This window comes from Sardina pilchardus, chromosome 1 (assembly GCF_963854185.1).
Source record: "Sardina pilchardus chromosome 1, fSarPil1.1, whole genome shotgun sequence".
Classification (NCBI taxonomy): Eukaryota; Metazoa; Chordata; class Actinopteri; order Clupeiformes; family Clupeidae; genus Sardina; species Sardina pilchardus.
Genome location: NC_084994.1, coordinates 45,766,960 through 45,787,036, shown reverse-complemented (window position 1 = coordinate 45,787,036; position 20,077 = coordinate 45,766,960). Strand labels below are relative to the sequence as shown.

General features: G+C 46.1%; 1 protein-coding gene across 7 annotated transcripts in view; it reads right to left on the bottom strand.

The window, feature by feature from the left end:
* Positions 1-4,217: 4,217 nt before the first annotated feature.
* The window catches only part of LOC134092998 (serine/threonine-protein kinase Nek6-like), a 54,124-nt gene continuing 38,264 nt past the window's right edge, over positions 4,218-20,077 (bottom strand). For 2 of the 7 annotated variants that reach the window (XR_009940269.1, XR_009940275.1), the window contains 2 exons: positions 14,414-14,529; positions 4,218-4,908 (listed from right to left, as the gene is read on the bottom strand). The gene's annotated coding sequence lies outside the window, so the exon portion shown is untranslated. Of the gene's footprint in view, positions 4,909-14,413; positions 14,530-14,913; positions 15,353-15,510; positions 15,605-20,077 lie in introns of those variants that run through there. The other 5 variants (XR_009940270.1, XR_009940271.1, XR_009940276.1 and 2 more) reach the window with 5 other exon arrangements.

Sequence of the window (20,077 nt, the reverse complement as noted above, 5' to 3'; positions counted from 1 at the left end):
CTCAGGGCTCCTTCCTGTATCGCTGCTTATCGCAGACGCACATCAGAGACAAATAGATGTCAGGAAGGGGCAGCGAGTGCACATCCCCTCAGCCTCTGACACTCCCAGTCTGGGAAAGGAAGCCTCGCCGTACCAGGAAGGGAAAGGGGAGCCTGAACTGCCATTGTTCAGCTTTACCGGCACCTTTCACTTCTCGCTTGGCCCCGTTAAAACATGTCTAGTCAGGTAGGAGGCCGAGGTGGGGTACCTCACGGTACTTTCAGGATTGCTCAATTGCCGTGGTAACAAAGCTGCCACGAGCTCTAATGCCCTATGATATACTGTACGGTCAAACATTCCATAAGGACGCTATCCGGCACTTGATCTGTTATGGAGTTGACTGGCATGTTCCAGACGTTTCATCCAAAGTGACTCAGCACCTACCTGTTTGACCTCCAGTACTTTCCCGATCTCTTGGGAGTTGCTATAGCAACACAAATAGATTTTTACAAAACGAGCGCTAGAGATGCTCTACGCACGGACTTGATACAGACCTCTCCTGTGGAGAAGCGGGGCCATTTATTTGAAGCTATTTTTCGCCAGCTCGGTTAAAGTTGCTTGACATAGATGAATGACCGCACAGATAGGGGAACAGAAGGTTCTAGGGGAACAAAGAAAGAGGGTGGGGGCAGAGAATGAGGGGGGTGGGTGTAGAGAGATACAGAGTTGGGCTTCAGGAGCTCAATGATGTCTCCTCTGTGAATGCTGTTTGACAGGTAGCTCAGCCCATCAGCAACTGTTAGCCTAGCCGCTGCATGTGGCCAGGGGAGAGGCGAGAGTCCTTTGAAGAGTCACACAGCATCTCCATCTCCATCTTCATCATCATCATCATCATCATCTCCTTCTTCCCCTCAGCCATCTGCTCGTCTCGTCTGCCCCGCGTCGCCGAGAGTCCCCGGGGACCCGGCGCTCGTCTACGACGGCATCCGTCCACTGGCGTCCGAGATAACGTCGCTCCCTTTCCCCTACGCGTTCCTCCTGTCTCCCCCCTCCACTGAGAACAGCTCTGGAGCTCAGCTAAGCAGAACTGGGCCTAGAGAGAGAGAGAGAGAGAGAGAGAGAGAGAGAGAGGGAGGGAGACAGAGACATAGCACTAACAAGTGCTAAAACCCAAAGGTGTATAATAACCAGTCCTGGAGCCAGAGAGTGAGAGAGAGATGGCGGTGACAGTTAGAAATCTGCAGAGGGAGCAGCGTGACTGGAGATTGATCCCCTGGCGTCAGCAGCAGTCTCCCCAACCCCACCCCCACCCCCGCTCCATCTCCCAACACCCCCTCTGCCACCGGGGTGATGGAGCCGCCTCAACGCCATGACAACAGGAGAAAGGAGACAAGGAGAACAGCCACAGGTGGGTGGACAATTGGGTATGTGTGTGTGTGTGTGTGTGTGTGTGTGTGTGTGTAAATCTTCATGATGATGATGAATGGTTGTGGAGATGTGTGTGTGTGTGTGCGTGTGTGTGTGTGTGTGCGAGTGTGTGTGTTTCAAGGAGGGTAAAGGGTTGTGCTATTTCTCTCTGATGATCAGCGCTGTCAAAAGCTTCGGCAGTACGGTGTGGACTGACGGCTCAGGCATGTAATCATAGGTGATGAAGAACCCAGCTCCCCACACACACACATCTCACTCCCCTCCCCTCCCCAACGCACACACACACCTCACCCCCTCTCCCCACGCACACACACACCTCACCCCCCCCTCCCCACGCACACACACCTCACCTCCTTCCCCACACACACACACACACCACAATCTCCTCCCCACGCACACTCACCCCCTTCCCCACATACACACACCTCACCCCACTCCACACACACACACACACACATCTCACCCCCCGACACACACACACACCCCTCCCCACTCACACTCACCCCCTTCCCCACACAAACACACCTCACCCCACTCCCCACACGCACACACACACCTTACCTCACGCACACACACCTCACCCCCCACAGAGGAGGCAGTGAGAGTTGTAAAAACGGAAAACACACACACGTGTGCTTCCTGTCATTAAAACAAAGCGATTGTCTCAGGCTATTGTGCTGCTAACGGAACAGCAGGAGGTGGGACATGGAATTTCCTCTGCAGGGCTGCACACCGTAACAGTGACCAGCTTTGGCCAGATTTGTACAACTCTGGGCAGATTGATTGTATTCTGTTATGATTGTAGTATTTACAGTAGAAGACTGTTGGTCAAAATTAACATTTTCTGTTCCAAAATCGAAACCATGACCTTGTGGAGTCCTTGAACCATGCTCAACTAAAAAAGTTGGACAGGATGTTGATAAAACTCTTGCCAGACAAATATGTCTAGAAAGTTCTGATAATGTTTTTAGAAGAGGTGTGTGAGTGTGTGTGTGTGTGTGTGTGCGCGCATTTGGAGCTATTGAACCCTCACGACCCCATCTCCATGAGGTGTTCCCTCAGATGAGGTCCTGCGCTTATCAGAAAGCTGAATTTATTCATTTTCTCTCTCCCTCTCTCTCTCTCTCTCTCTCTCTCTCCGCTCCTTTGCTCCAGCATGCTTGCGTCTCGTAGCCGTGGCGATCGATGATGTGATTCTTAAACACTGCAGGCTGTGAGGCCCAGTAATTACCTTCTCCATTATCCCAGGCTATCTCTCATTATGCCTGCCTGCCGCTTTCATTAGCCTCGGCCCTCGCCACGCCAGCACAAACAGTCTAAGGGAAGCGTGCGCGCACACACACACACACACACACACAATGACACAGACATACACACACGTACGCACAATGACATAGACACACACTCACACACACACACCTACAGTACACAGTGACATACACACATACACACACCATCCATCCGTACATGCACACAAATATGCAAACAGTCTCTCTCTCACTCACACACACACACACACACACACACACACACACACACAGATACACACATATTAGTATTCACAAACTGAGACACACACACATATGGCGCATGTGTACACACACACACACTCACAAACACAAACTAGCTTTAATGCCTGTTCTGTCTCATCAGTCTTAGGCATCTGTCGATACAAAGCCACAACACACTGTACTGGAAAACATACAGTACTCTGTACCTGGCATCACAAACAAACACACAGCCAATTTCACTAATGGAACACACACACACATACACACACACGATTGTGCATGTGTTCCTTTGAATTCTAATGGATAATATTCTCTCTCTCTCTTTCTCTTGCTCACATACACACAAAACACACTCTCAAAACACACACACACACACACACTCATACGCACGCACACGCACGCACGCACACTCACACGCACACACACACGCACACACTCAAAACAAACCCGCATTTACATGCAGCCAGACGTGCTGGGCGCCCCGCGGAGGAGGCGCATTAGCGTGCCGTGGCCCGGTCCATTAGCCCATCATTAGCTAACACACAGGCTGCCCAGACCCACACACAGGACCTGCCGCGGGCGCTCATTAGGGGCGCGCCAGGGCTGGTGCCCACGCCACCACCAGCCACCTCAGACACAGGTCAGGGCCCCAGTCTGCCTCAGTGGAGAGACAAAGAGAGAGGCAGAGAGAGAAAGAGAAAGAAAGAGGGAAAGAGAGAGAGAGGGGAAGAGAGAAATGGGCTGTAAGAAGGTGGAGAGAGACAGATAGAGTATCAGCCAGAGAGGGTTGAGCCTGAAAGAGTGGAAGAGCGAAAAAAGCTTGACTTGGAGGTGAAAGAGAAGGATGAAAGAGGGTTTTGAGTAGCCTGTTTATGCACATTAGTCGTTTGTTTCCCCCCGTCGAGTCGAGGACTAAATGGCTCTCTGTCATTCCCACTGTGTGCTGTTGATCTCTCTGGCTTGTTAGTGTGAGCTGGGGCGGTGTGGTTTTCACATTGTATTGATTCAAATCAGTCAAACAATGTGTTAACTTCATATGCTAAGCTAGCAAAAATATGAACTAAATCCATTGTGTGGTCATGAGGGGATCATTAAAAAAATGCAGTGTCACGTCACGTGGTAATGGAATTTTGAATTTCCCCTTGGGGATCAATAAAGTATCTATCTATCTATCTGTAACCCCTAGGGGGGAGTGTTGAGATTACGGGTTTAAACCTGAATTTGGATGTTAACCCCCAAGATGACCAGCAGGCTTTCCCAATAAAGAGAAATAAAAATGGAGAGAGAGAGGGACTGGAGTATTATCAAAAATAAAGACAATGTTTATTGTATTTTAAACAACATACACAATACGACAGACAGTAGGCCTTCAGGGCAACAAATTCACGGTGGAGGGCAATAAAGATCACAGCAAAAGGTGTTTGGATGAATAGCACACGGTAAACTTCAGAAATGACTCAGTAAGCAAACACTCGATAAACAGCACATCAGCCACACACAAATCGGTGGAAATCACTCTCAGCAAGCCAATGGCCACACAAGATTATTGTCCCCCCCTCCCAGAATATTGCACTGACCCAATGGCCTAAATAAATAGCACATACAATAGACATACAAACATTGAACAGTAAGGACAGCCCCTCTAGGCAACAAGGTGGCTAAGCCACACGCTCACACGAAAGCTACTAAAATCAAAGCACAGGAAAAACAGTGGCTAAGGCAGCGGATGATGGTTCTCCTGCAAGAAAAACATGGCCATAATGTCATAAAAATACAGACATAGCAGACTAAAGCTGTTTGCCAGCGAACTGATTAAATTACTCCCAGCTGCAATGGTCTACTATTGGCTATGATCAATGAACAGGGCGAGAAGCTAAAGTAGCATACGTTACCAACCTGGAGAAACGCAGGCCGCCGTGCTGAGCCGGAAAACTATTGTGGTTTTCGGTCACGTCGTGGACCCGCTTTTACAATACGTTCACAGGCAAAACTACAATACAAAACAGTATCCAATCGTAAGCACTCCGCAATAAACAAACAACCAAACGTGAGGGAGAAAGGAATCCATGAACTTACATCCACTGCACAACAAACACGCAATTGACTCGTAACGACCTCTTGACTCGTAACGACCTCTCACTCTATATAGGTGGCCACTGTGAACAAAATGCAAATAAACGTGACTCATAAGGGCAACTGCCTATGGCTAAAGTGCGGACAGGTTGCACATACGTAAAAGCAGGGAACTTACGTTTTTGTTGAAACACACGGGCCCACAGCCAAAAAGTTTGTCAGGCGAAGTTTGGACACAAACACACACTCCAGTGAAGGATCACAGGCACCAAGCCAGGGTTCACTCGCACAACAAAAGAGCTCCTGTGTAGGCTACAGCCAAGTAACGAAAGGCACTAATCAAGACACCGGAAGACACGGCTATATTTAACTGGGCAGCGCCAAGTGGCACCCACCTGATCCAATCAAGGTGCAATTCTAATCGTCTCCGTCCTACCCATTACATTCACCCCTCCTTGAATGTCACCGTCCCGGTGACTAGGACAAGGGTCAAACCCATGGCCTGAACACAGCACTATGTGAGTGGATAGTCAGATCGCCCTCTGCAAGAGCCACCAAGGGTTGCCCAACAGTCGTACAAGGAAGGTTATGGGGATTAGAGTGGTGCCCTGCATTTCTTCTAACAGATTTTCTTAGAGCCAAACTATTGCCAGATGTTAATGACTCAACCTCAGAATCTAAAGAATCAGCTGTTGGACTCTGTTCAGAGGTGGTAGGGCCCAGCTGGTCTAGAACGACTGGCTGCTGCGTTGTAACGTCGGAAGTAGTAGATGGTGTTAGTCTACTAGCGGGAAGGGTCACTGTCGGACTCTGTACTGGTGTGCAGTGTTGGTCAAGTTACTTGGAAAAAGTAATTAGTTACTGATTACCGATTACTTGTCCAAGAAAGTAATCCCGTTACTTTACCGATTACTTTTCCCCAAAAGTAATTAGTTACTTTACAATTACTTTACTTAGTTACTTTTCAAAAACACACTAACTAGGCTACACAACCTGAATATGTTATAAAGCAATACACCTTTCAGCCTAATTTTATTCTTTCTGCATATTCCATCATATAAAATAGAATCAAATGCAGTGTTGTGCATAAACGAGTTCTGTTAACTATGAACTGCATGCAACACATTTGTAAATAAAGAACGTGAATTCGTTCAGATTATGTGAAATGAACAACGAGCGTCACTGCTGAGTTTCAATTAAACGTTGCGCAGTTAACCTGCATGTCACGCTCCAATCTTTCATCGATGCTGCGGATGTAACAGAATACATGCTGCATTGTTGCAACAATATTCGGAACGGGCGCGCTGTCGGTGGTAAAATAAAAACAGTAAGTCCTGCGACAGCGGCTCACCCCTCACTCAAACATACATAGATTCTGTAGCCTATAATTAACCGAAGAGTCGGACCTCCGTCTGGCAAACCTCATAGGCTACCGCAGGGGTTATGTCTGAAAGCGACTACAGAGAACGCAGATGATACAGGCTCAGGCCCGCTGCTGAGCTTCTGGAGGCCCTAAGCTTAAATGGACATGGAGGCCCCCAGATGCCAACGAGCCCCCCCCCCCCCCCCCCCCCCAAAAAAAAAAAAAGTAATCATAGAGTAACAAAATATCAGCAACTACAGGTGATTAGCGAAAGCTAAATAAAAATACCAAAACATTAAGTTTTTCTGATGACAATAATATCATTTTGTAGTAGGCTACTACTGTTCATATAAAAAGTGACTCAAAAACAACATGTGAATCATCTTAAATCTGCTGTTTATCTATAAAGCACTTCGTTATTTCAGCCTGTGTATTTCACAATGATATGGGAAGCATATTAAGCTATTATATTATATTCATTTTGTGGACATATGCAAAACTTTAAATGATAGCCTACTCTAATTTTACACATTAAATAAAACCATGAGGCATTTTGTAAATGACCAAAGGTAAAGATACCCTAGCACATTTTGGCCCAACCAAATTAAATTGAATGGAGATATTACATGCATGTGCCTTAAATAAGAGTTCTGAAATAATACTCACTATTCTTGATACATTGATCTGCCTGTGTAACTCCTGTCTAATCTCTGATAGCTGATCACGTTGTTTCACCGCAGCCTTTGCAGAAAAGCTTTGGACTGAAGCAGCAGTGCGAATCTTGCAGTGCATCTTGCACAAACTGCTAGAATTTTGTTGACTTCATATTGGGTGCCAAATATCTACATTGACGACTGTCAACTATTTGCAAACATGTCACATGCATTGTGAAGTCTAGATTTTATATAATGTAGGGCTTAGAGCTACATCAAATCGAACTGCTAGGTGACCTAGGCTAGGTTGCTGACGTTAGCTAGCGTTAGCAAAATAATTAAAACCAACACGAACCTGCACAAGCGTCATCTCTCAGTTTTATTTTATTTTCTTTCGTTTTTCAGTGCCAGATCCATATTGCCTCGTACTTCCTATTATGAATCACCATTCGAATTCAGCTTGAATAAAGACGGGTTTTATTATTATGGCAAACTTCAGGCAGAAGGATGTGCGCCAATTTCAAAACACGAGAACTTTGAAGGCTGTACCATTTCAGGGAAGCGGGGGGAGACTCTTTTTATATATTAGGTAAAACATCTAATTTGCCCGAATTGAGTGCTAGAACACAATTAACCCTTTCATGCACGCATTATGAAAAAAAATGTCTAGATTTTTTTAGTATTGATTTTATTACTCTATATGAGCCCAATATTGAAATCAGTTGGAATTTTTTAAAAATATGCTTTTATATAGAAGTTATGTTATTGTCCACGTATGTGGACAGTGCGCAACAAAGGGGTAAAAAAGAATAAAATGTAATGACAGAAAATGTGGAACTATGGCCCTCTATTTCCTCCATACTACCCACCCAGCCCTCTACCACCCCCATACTACCCACCCACCTCTCTACTACCTCCATACTACCCGCCCAACCCCTCTACTACCCCCATTATTGCTCACCGACCCTCACCCACCCCTCTACTACCCCCATATTACCCACCTCTACTACCACCACTACCCAACCACCCCTCTACTACATCCATACTACCCACCCCTCTACTACGAACCCACCCACCACTCTAGTACTCTCATACCCACCCCTCTACTACCCACCCACCCCTCTACTACCCCCATATTACCATACCACCTTGGCATTACCACATGTAATTATGTCATTATTTATAAATATGTTTACCAAATGTTTGTTTCTTGGTAATTTAAAGCAGTTAAAATCATATTTGAAAAAAAAAAAAAAAAAAAAGTCCTAGTTACAAAATCTAATTTTTGGCCATTTAACTCCTCTGTTGCGCAACGTCCACATACGTGGACAGTTGCTTTTTAGGGTCTACAAACTCTATTTTACATCCGATTTAATTTCTGAAAACATAGAATTGTTCGACACACTCTCCTGTACATCATAATATTTTTTTTTACATGATTTTGCCTTCTTGAGTACTAACTTTTTACAGATATGCCTGGAGCATTCAGCATATGGCCATTACTGTCACTCATGTTGAATTGATGATGTCATCAAGCAGTCAATATTCCAAATATAAGATGATACATATTGTTAATATATTGCCAAGGACCTACTAAAACTGCCCTGAAGTGGATTGGTGTATATCAACATGATAAGTAAGTAGAAAACAGAGTTAAAGTTAATGTCCACGCATGTGGACGTTGCGCATGAAAGGGTTAAGAAGGAACAACGATGGGCATGTTCATAACTGATTTCTATATTCTTTGTAATGTAATAATATATTAATTGTCATTTAAAAAGAAATAGCAACCTTAATTTTGGGGGCCCCCGCCAGGTACTTGGGGCCCTACGCGCTCTGCGTACTCTGCGTATGCGGAGCGGCGGGCCTGTACAGGCTCTATTATTTACGGACATTTTGCTCATTGTCTCGCAAAGACTCCGACGGTACAAACTTAATTATGTCCACCGAAAACAAGTTTGAACGTCAACGACCCCAATTTCGAATTTGAAAAGACATTTGAGTTGAAGCATCAGTCCAGAGTGAAAGCATAAGTCATCGAATGAAATGAAAGTAGAAAGAACAATAAAAGTGAAGTAAAGATATGCAAAAGAAGTCCAAGTCCCGAACTATGGGAAAAGTTTAGGAAAACCCCAACTCACGTAGGCTATTAAATGCAGCATGGTCATGCTCTCTCCTGCACTCTGTTGTCTCGTCTGTTGTTTACATCTCTCGCAATGCGTTGGACATTATACTGATTGTCACCAGGCAGTCTCACAAAGCAATTAAAATCGCAGTTTAGTAACGCAGTAACGCAGCCTAAAGTAACATTAATCTAATTACTGATTTTGCCATTGTAATCCCTTACTTTACTCGTTACTTGAAAAAAAATCGTTACTTGGATTACAGTAACGCGTTACTTCTAACGCGTTACTGACCATCACTGCTGGTGTGTTTGGGCCCGTCTGTTCTAGAGCAACTGGCTGCTGCACCGAGAGATCAGAAGGGGTAGGTGGTGTTAGTCCACTTACTGGAGGGGTATCAAAAGCCACTAATACCCCCGAGCCATCATCATCATCCATACTGCCATTAAAGTCACCCATAAGGTCATAGACATCATCTACTGAGGAGCCCGCCGGGCTTACACTAGGCATTTCAACCACAGACAAGAGATGGGGTGGGTCTGGATCAGTTGGGAGGGGACGCAGTTCCTTTCGGTTGATGTTCTTTGCGGGACCTGACTGACCTCTCGGCTTAATGCTATAAAGTGTGCCAACCTCATCAAGACACCCAACAATCTCATACACCACATTTTCCCAGCGGTCACTGATCTTATGGCGGCCATGCGGGTGACTGCGGCGGTACACTAATGTACCCGGAGGCAAGATGGGCAAGGGGACCGAATGGTTCTTGGCTCGTTGTTGAGCTGCTGCCTCTAACTGGGTTCGGGCCTGGCTATAGATTGCCGAAAGGTGTTCCTGGTGTTCTCGGACCCACTCCACAGTGGTCAAGTCTGAGGGATCGTCACTTATACCCAACAAGGAATCAAGCGGAAGGGTGGGTTTACGTCCAAACATCAGTTCATACGGGGAAAACCCCGTAGACTGGTGGGCTGTGGTGTTATAAGCAAACAGGACTTTTGGCAGATGGTAGGGCCACCGCTTCTTCTTATCAGGGGGTAAAGTGCGGAGCAAGTCGTGCAGGGTGCGATTAAATCTCTCGCACTGCCCATTACCCTCTGGGTGGTAAGGACTAGAACGGGATTTACGGATTCCATAGACTCTGCACAGATGTTGAAAAAGCTCACCTTCAAAGTTACGCCCCTGATCTGTATGGATGCGTTGCGGGACGCCATAAGTGTAAAACCACTGTTCCGTCAAGACTCGAGCTACTGTTGCTGACTTCTGATCTACTGTAGGATATGCTTGTGCGAATTTGGAGAACACATCTGTGACGACCAAAAGATTCTCCTTTCCATCACTGGATTTCTCCAATGTGGAAAAGTCAATGGCTACTATTTCCAGGGGCCTCGACGCCAATAGGCTACCCATAAAGGTCCTCAATTTTGGCTGGGTTGCCTTGGCTACCATACACCGCCGACATTAGCGACACCAACGATCAACGTCTTTACGCATTAAAGGCCAATAACAACGTTGACGAACAAGGCTAGTTGTGCGTTCTGCCCCCTGGTGGCCGTGGCTGTCGTGCAGAGCCGTGAGCACCTCTGCCATCAGGCTCTGAGGCAGTAATAACTGCAAGACTTCCGTAGTGCTACCAGGGGCATGCGTTTTCCGGTACAAGACGCCGTCACGAACAACTAAATCTGCCCATTGACGAACAAGCTCTATGACCGCAGGAGACTCATGAGCCCTTTCCAAGGCTGTAGGGGGACTACCCCTCTTCCAATATACTAGGAAGGCCTTTAGGACAGGATCCTCGGCCTGCAAAAGTTGGAGGTTGGCCCTGGTCCTCGTTGGACAAGCATCTATGGCCTGCACATCAATCGATGGAGACGCGACTACACTCTTGATCTCAACTGGTACAGAGATACCTGAAGCTACCTCTTCCATGGATGCTGGAACTGGCGGCTTTGGCAGACGCGATAAGGCATCCGCGTTCTTATTACATGCACCAGGACGATATTCGATGGTGAAGTCGAAGAGAGCTAGTTGCGCAGCCCAGCGTTGTTCGACAGCACCTAATTTAGCTGTTCGTAAGTAGCAAAGTGGGTTGTTATCAGTCAGGACAGTAAATTTGGTGCCAAGCAGATAATCTCGAAACTTGTCTGTTACTGCCCACTTGAGCGCTAACAGTTCAAGTTTCATGGCTGAATAATTATTCATATTTCGCTCAGTCGGGCGCAAGCCTCTACTTGCATAAGCGACTGGACGACGCTGCCCCCCATCCAGTCCCTGGGATAGAACTGCGCCAAGCCCAAGCCCACTCGCATCTACTTCAAGCACAAACGGTTTGCTGAAGTCAGCATAGCTCAATACGGGCGCGCTTATCAGTTTCTGTTTTAGAGTTTTAAAAGCTTGATCGCAGCCCCAATCCCAGTGGTCCCGCAGGTTGGTGTTACTGCCTGTCCTACTCCTCTTAGGGTTTGGCTGCAGTTTGGCGACCAATTTATGAAGAGGGGCTGCATACCTCGCAAACCCCTCCACAAAACGCCGATAGTATGATGCAAAGCCCAAAAATGATCTTAACTCTGTCACTGTAGATGGAGTGTCCCACTCTCTGACTGCCTTGACCTTATCAGGGTCTGTAGAGACCCCAGAAGCTGAGACAACATGACCCAGGAACTTTACTTCAGGCTGAAAAAAGTGGCATTTTTTTAATTTGAGCTTGAGTCCGTGATCGCGCAGACGACTAAACACCAACTCCAGGCGTTCTAGGTGTTGTTTGAACGTGGATGAGAAGACCACCACATCATCCAAGTACAGGAGGAGGGAGTGAAAACGCTGATCACCGAATATTCTTTCCATTAATCGCTGAAAAGTCCCAGGCGCATTACATAATCCGAAAGGCATTCTTTGGAACTCAAATAGACCAAACGGCGTGCAAAAGGCGGTCTTAGCGCGGTCCTTCTCAGCAACTGACACCTGATTATAACCGCTCGCTAGATCAAGCGTGGAAAAGAGAGATGCGCCTGTGAGGGCATCCAAAGACTCCTCAATCCTCGGCAGAGGAAAAGCATCTTTCCTAGTCTTTGCGTTTAATTGTCGGTAATCGACACAAAGGCGAATGGATCCATCTTTCTTTTCCACAACTACGATGGGCGAGGAGTAAGGACTACAACTCTGTTTCACAACTCCCTGCTCTAGCAATTCTTGGATGTGCGTCTTCACTACATCGTACTGGGATGGTGGAAGTCGCCTATAGCGTTGCCGCACTGGTGTATCATCAATCAACGGAATCTCATGCTCCAGTAAATCGGTACAACCCAAAGGCCCTTCACTGCAGCTAAACGTGTCACTATACTTTTGAAGTAGAGACTTGGCTTCGCCTTGCTCAGGTTCAGTCAGATTAGGCCAAGAAAGGTCTGCAAACTCAACTAAGGGTGCTGTAGTAACCTCCACTGATCGGATAAGTGCGATGGGGCCTTGAACGTCATTTTCTTCCTGAAAGCAGAAGGACTTACTAGCAGAACATGCTGCAATCAGGTGTATTTCCCCCAACAGGGTGCGAGGTTTTACCCACCGATCTTCAGTACCCACGTTCACCACCGGCACGTCCACGGTGCCATCTCTGACAGGAAGCAGCGAGGTTGGAATAAGTAAGTCTGGTGGCAACTGCCACCCTGTCCCTACTGGTTCCAAAAGCACAGAAGAAATCAATGGGCCGAGTCCCTGTCTACAGGTAGCGGGCACAAGCTTTAAAGAGCCAGCTGGGACACAGGTGGAAGACCCAGGAGCAGTCAAAACCCTGCCCAGAACACCGGAAGTGGAGAGGTCCTCGAGGCGTTGGCACGCTAATAAAGCATGTTCCCAAACAGTTGGGACTGTCTGTGTGGTAGAAGTAAATAGACGGGTACCGTCTTGGCAGAAGAATTCCCGCAGGCAACAACGGAGGACATTCATCCCAATCAACCCTGGGACAGACTCCTTCTTCGCTTTGGGTGCAGAGCCCAGTGGGTCTTGAACCACCAAGACACCTACAGAAGGAAGCACTCTTCCCAAGACTTCTACATCCAACTCAAAGTACCCTCGGTATGGAATGTCTAACCCGTTGGCCGCTTTTAACTGTAGCCAACCACAGGAACGTAACCGGTCATGCCCCAGGACGCGGAAGTGCTTATTAAAAAACGACTCTGTGATGGTGGATACCATAGAACCAGTATCTATAAGGCAGGTAACAGTGACACCTCCCATTCGAACATCTGCCACAGGACACTCGCCTATCAATGTAGAAGGGCATGGCAAAGTAGATCTAAATGAATTTGAGCCGATCAAACCCCCTTCTAGTGCTTGACTCCATGCACTAGAGGGTGCTAGTTTCCCTGCTGCCCACTAGCGGAGCCACCCCGCCCATTCCCTACCGCCGGCCTGGACATAAACCCACTGCGTGACGCCTGTCGTGAACCAACCTGGCAGTCTCTCGCCATGTGGCCTACCTGTTCACACCGTAAACAAATAGGTCGGCCATCTGCGTCAAAACGGAATCGCCTCTGAGAATTAGCTGGCCTATTCGATAAATTAGATGGCCCAGGGCCAGAGGACAAATGTTGGAGGATGGTATCCAATTGGGCCTGTTGCCTGCGTAGGCAGTCTTTAAGCTCAGTCAGATCATCTTTTGGTGTTGCTACCACGGCCTGGGCTTCTGCCTGCCATTCTCCCGCTAACCCTGGACTAGCATCACACGAAAAAGCCCTTGCACGAACAGGACGGGCCCCCTCTCCATCCTCAGCCCATCGAAATGCCTCACGACGCAAATCCAAAAACGAGGACTCAGGATTAAGGCGGATATATTGTCTTAACTCTCTGCGCAGCATTTTATCCCTAACATTTTCCACGAACTGGTCACGGAGGACAGAGTCAGGTTTAGCAATGGCATTTTTATGTTTACGTTTAACAACCTCCATCAACGACATTAGTGAGTGTGAAAATTCACGCAACGTTTCTCCCTCCCGTTGGCGGCATTGGAAAAATTTCTGTTGAGCGTCAATATAGGAATGGCTACAACCAAAAGTCTCGGTCAAAATGGAGAAAATCTGTTCCGGCTCAGCTCGTTCTGCATTTGGGCGAAGTTTAATTTCTAACTTTGCTTCCCCGTCCAAGAGATCATATACAAAATGTGCTTGCTCGCTAGTGGACATGTGCCTAACCTGTAAACATCGACGGACCTCCTCAATCCATTCTTCTACTGGAGGGGCCTCCGAACTACCAGCAAACCTAGGGTATTTACGTTCTCGAGGGACATAAACATACCTTAATCCCTGTTCTACCTCCCGAGTAGGTGCTAAATTTCCCTGTCGTAGCCTTTCATTGTCAGCTTGCAACTGCCTAAGCTGCTCCGTTAGCTGCCCGACCTGTTCCTCCAATTCCTGAGACATTGTAAACAGGGCAAGACCAGAGAGGGAAGAAAAAAAAAAAGGTTGTGATTATTAGTATTATTAATTTGTTTGTTTTTAGATACAAATTACTTCACTTGCAGCAGTGTTACTGTCCATGCACAATCCTCAACCACTGTTTTTCCTGTACCACCTTCACACTCAAAACAAAAACAAGCAAACACGCATACACGACATACACACAAATGATTCTTACACCAGTCCCAATCAATCCTGCCCCGACTACGCCAAATGTAACCCCTAGGGGGGAGTGTTGAGATTACGGGTTTAAACCTGAATTTGGATGTTAACCCCCAAGATGACCAGCAGGCTTTCCCAATAAAGAGAAATAAAAATGGAGAGAGAGAGGGACTGGAGTATTATCAAAAATAAAGACAATGTTTATTGTATTTTAAACAACATACACAATACGACAGACAGTAGGCCTTCAGGGCAACAAATTCACGGTGGAGGGCAATAAAGATCACAGCAAAAGGTGTTTGGATGAATAGCACACGGTAAACTTCAGAAATGACTCAGTAAGCAAACACTCGATAAACAGCACATCAGCCACACACAAATCGGTGGAAATCACTCTCAGCAAGCCAATGGCCACACAAGATTATTGTCCCCCCCTCCCAGAATATTGCACTGACCCAATGGCCTAAATAAATAGCACATACAATAGACATACAAACATTGAACAGTAAGGACAGCCCCTCTAGGCAACAAGGTGGCTAAGCCACACGCTCACACGAAAGCTACTAAAATCAAAGCACAGGAAAAACAGTGGCTAAGGCAGCGGATGATGGTTCTCCTGCAAGAAAAACATGGCCATAATGTCATAAAAATACAGACATAGCAGACTAAAGCTGTTTGCCAGCGAACTGATTAAATTACTCCCAGCTGCAATGGTCTACTATTGGCTATGATCAATGAACAGGGCGAGAAGCTAAAGTAGCATACGTTACCAACCTGGAGAAACGCAGGCCGCCGTGCTGAGCCGGAAAACTATTGTGGTTTTCGGTCACGTCGTGGACCCGCTTTTACAATACGTTCACAGGCAAAACTACAATACAAAACAGTATCCAATCGTAAGCACTCCGCAATAAACAAACAACCAAACGTGAGGGAGAAAGGAATCCATGAACTTACATCCACTGCACAACAAACACGCAATTGACTCGTAACGACCTCTTGACTCGTAACGACCTCTCACTCTATATAGGTGGCCACTGTGAACAAAATGCAAATAAACGTGACTCATAAGGGCAACTGCCTATGGCTAAAGTGCGGACAGGTTGCACATACGTAAAAGCAGGGAACTTACGTTTTTGTTGAAACACACGGGCCCACAGCCAAAAAGTTTGTCAGGCGAAGTTTGGACACAAACACACACTCCAGTGAAGGATCACAGGCACCAAGCCAGGGTTCACTCGCACAACAAAAGAGCTCCTGTGTAGGCTACAGCCAAGTAACGAAAGGCACTAATCAAGACACCGGAAGACACGGCTATATTTAACTGGGCAGCGCCAAGTGGCACCCACCTGATCCAATCAAGGTGCAATTCTAATCGTCTCCGTCCTACCCATTACATTCACCCCTCCTTGAATGTCACCGTCCCGGTGACTAGGACAAGGGTCAAACCCATGGCCTGAACACAGCACTATGTGAGTGGATAGTCAGATCGCCCTCTGCAAGAGCCACCAAGGGTTGCCCAACAGTCGTACAAGGAAGGTTATGGGGATTAGAGTGGTGCCCTGCATTTCTTCTAACAGATTTTCTTAGAGCCAAACTATTGCCAGATGTTAATGACTCAACCTCAGAATCTAAAGAATCAGCTGTTGGACTCTGTTCAGAGGTGGTAGGGCCCAGCTGGTCTAGAACGACTGGCTGCTGCGTTGTAACGTCGGAAGTAGTAGATGGTGTTAGTCTACTAGCGGGAAGGGTCACTGTCGGACTCTGTACTGGTGTGCAGTGTTGGTCAAGTTACTTGGAAAAAGTAATTAGTTACTGATTACCGATTACTTGTCCAAGAAAGTAATCCCGTTACTTTACCGATTACTTTTCCCCAAAAGTAATTAGTTACTTTACAATTACTTTACTTAGTTACTTTTCAAAAACACACTAACTAGGCTACACAACCTGAATATGTTATAAAGCAATACACCTTTCAGCCTAATTTTATTCTTTCTGCATATTCCATCATATAAAATAGAATCAAATGCAGTGTTGTGCATAAACGAGTTCTGTTAACTATGAACTGCATGCAACACATTTGTAAATAAAGAACGTGAATTCGTTCAGATTATGTGAAATGAACAACGAGCGTCACTGCTGAGTTTCAATTAAACGTTGCGCAGTTAACCTGCATGTCACGCTCCAATCTTTCATCGATGCTGCGGATGTAACAGAATACATGCTGCATTGTTGCAACAATATTCGGAACGGGCGCGCTGTCGGTGGTAAAATAAAAACAGTAAGTCCTGCGACAGCGGCTCACCCCTCACTCAAACATACATAGATTCTGTAGCCTATAATTAACCGAAGAGTCGGACCTCCGTCTGGCAAACCTCATAGGCTACCGCAGGGGTTATGTCTGAAAGCGACTACAGAGAACGCAGATGATACAGGCTCAGGCCCGCTGCTGAGCTTCTGGAGGCCCTAAGCTTAAATGGACATGGAGGCCCCCAGATGCCAACGAGCCCCCCCCCCCCCCCCCCCCCCCAAAAAAAAAAAAAGTAATCATAGAGTAACAAAATATCAGCAACTACAGGTGATTAGCGAAAGCTAAATAAAAATACCAAAACATTAAGTTTTTCTGATGACAATAATATCATTTTGTAGTAGGCTACTACTGTTCATATAAAAAGTGACTCAAAAACAACATGTGAATCATCTTAAATCTGCTGTTTATCTATAAAGCACTTCGTTATTTCAGCCTGTGTATTTCACAATGATATGGGAAGCATATTAAGCTATTATATTATATTCATTTTGTGGACATATGCAAAACTTTAAATGATAGCCTACTCTAATTTTACACATTAAATAAAACCATGAGGCATTTTGTAAATGACCAAAGGTAAAGATACCCTAGCACATTTTGGCCCAACCAAATTAAATTGAATGGAGATATTACATGCATGTGCCTTAAATAAGAGTTCTGAAATAATACTCACTATTCTTGATACATTGATCTGCCTGTGTAACTCCTGTCTAATCTCTGATAGCTGATCACGTTGTTTCACCGCAGCCTTTGCAGAAAAGCTTTGGACTGAAGCAGCAGTGCGAATCTTGCAGTGCATCTTGCACAAACTGCTAGAATTTTGTTGACTTCATATTGGGTGCCAAATATCTACATTGACGACTGTCAACTATTTGCAAACATGTCACATGCATTGTGAAGTCTAGATTTTATATAATGTAGGGCTTAGAGCTACATCAAATCGAACTGCTAGGTGACCTAGGCTAGGTTGCTGACGTTAGCTAGCGTTAGCAAAATAATTAAAACCAACACGAACCTGCACAAGCGTCATCTCTCAGTTTTATTTTATTTTCTTTCGTTTTTCAGTGCCAGATCCATATTGCCTCGTACTTCCTATTATGAATCACCATTCGAATTCAGCTTGAATAAAGACGGGTTTTATTATTATGGCAAACTTCAGGCAGAAGGATGTGCGCCAATTTCAAAACACGAGAACTTTGAAGGCTGTACCATTTCAGGGAAGCGGGGGGAGACTCTTTTTATATATTAGGTAAAACATCTAATTTGCCCGAATTGAGTGCTAGAACACAATTAAGAAGGAACAACGATGGGCATGTTCATAACTGATTTCTATATTCTTTGTAATGTAATAATATATTAATTGTCATTTAAAAAGAAATAGCAACCTTAATTTTGGGGGCCCCCGCCAGGTACTTGGGGCCCTACGCGCTCTGCGTACTCTGCGTATGCGGAGCGGCGGGCCTGTACAGGCTCTATTATTTACGGACATTTTGCTCATTGTCTCGCAAAGACTCCGACGGTACAAACTTAATTATGTCCACCGAAAACAAGTTTGAACGTCAACGACCCCAATTTCGAATTTGAAAAGACATTTGAGTTGAAGCATCAGTCCAGAGTGAAAGCATAAGTCATCGAATGAAATGAAAGTAGAAAGAACAATAAAAGTGAAGTAAAGATATGCAAAAGAAGTCCAAGTCCCGAACTATGGGAAAAGTTTAGGAAAACCCCAACTCACGTAGGCTATTAAATGCAGCATGGTCATGCTCTCTCCTGCACTCTGTTGTCTCGTCTGTTGTTTACATCTCTCGCAATGCGTTGGACATTATACTGATTGTCACCAGGCAGTCTCACAAAGCAATTAAAATCGCAGTTTAGTAACGCAGTAACGCAGCCTAAAGTAACATTAATCTAATTACTGATTTTGCCATTGTAATCCCTTACTTTACTCGTTACTTGAAAAAAAATCGTTACTTGGATTACAGTAACGCGTTACTTCTAACGCGTTACTGACCATCACTGCTGGTGTGTTTGGGCCCGTCTGTTCTAGAGCAACTGGCTGCTGCACCGAGAGATCAGAAGGGGTAGGTGGTGTTAGTCCACTTACTGGAGGGGTATCAAAAGCCACTAATACCCCCGAGCCATCATCATCATCCATACTGCCATTAAAGTCACCCATAAGGTCATAGACATCATCTACTGCGGAGCCCGCCGGGCTTACACTAGGCATTTCAACCACAGACAAGAGATGGGGTGGGTCTGGATCAGTTGGGAGGGGACGCAGTTCCTTTCGGTTGATGTTCTTTGCGGGACCTGACTGACCTCTCGGCTTAATGCTATAAAGTGTGCCAACCTCATCAAGACACCCAACAATCTCATACACCACATTTTCCCAGCGGTCACTGATCTTATGGCGGCCATGCGGGTGACTGCGGCGGTACACTAATGTACCCGGAGGCAAGATGGGCAAGGGGACCGAATGGTTCTTGGCTCGTTGTTGAGCTGCTGCCTCTAACTGGGTTCGGGCCTGGCTATAGATTGCCGAAAGGTGTTCCTGGTGTTCTCGGACCCACTCCACAGTGGTCAAGTCTGAGGGATCGTCACTTATACCCAACAAGGAATCAAGCGGAAGGGTGGGTTTACGTCCAAACATCAGTTCATACGGGGAAAACCCCGTAGACTGGTGGGCTGTGGTGTTATAAGCAAACAGGACTTTTGGCAGATGGTAGGGCCACCGCTTCTTCTTATCAGGGGGTAAAGTGCGGAGCAAGTCGTGCAGGGTGCGATTAAATCTCTCGCACTGCCCATTACCCTCTGGGTGGTAAGGACTAGAACGGGATTTACGGATTCCATAGACTCTGCACAGATGTTGAAAAAGCTCACCTTCAAAGTTACGCCCCTGATCTGTATGGATGCGTTGCGGGACGCCATAAGTGTAAAACCACTGTTCCGTCAAGACTCGAGCTACTGTTGCTGACTTCTGATCTACTGTAGGATATGCTTGTGCGAATTTGGAGAACACATCTGTGACGACCA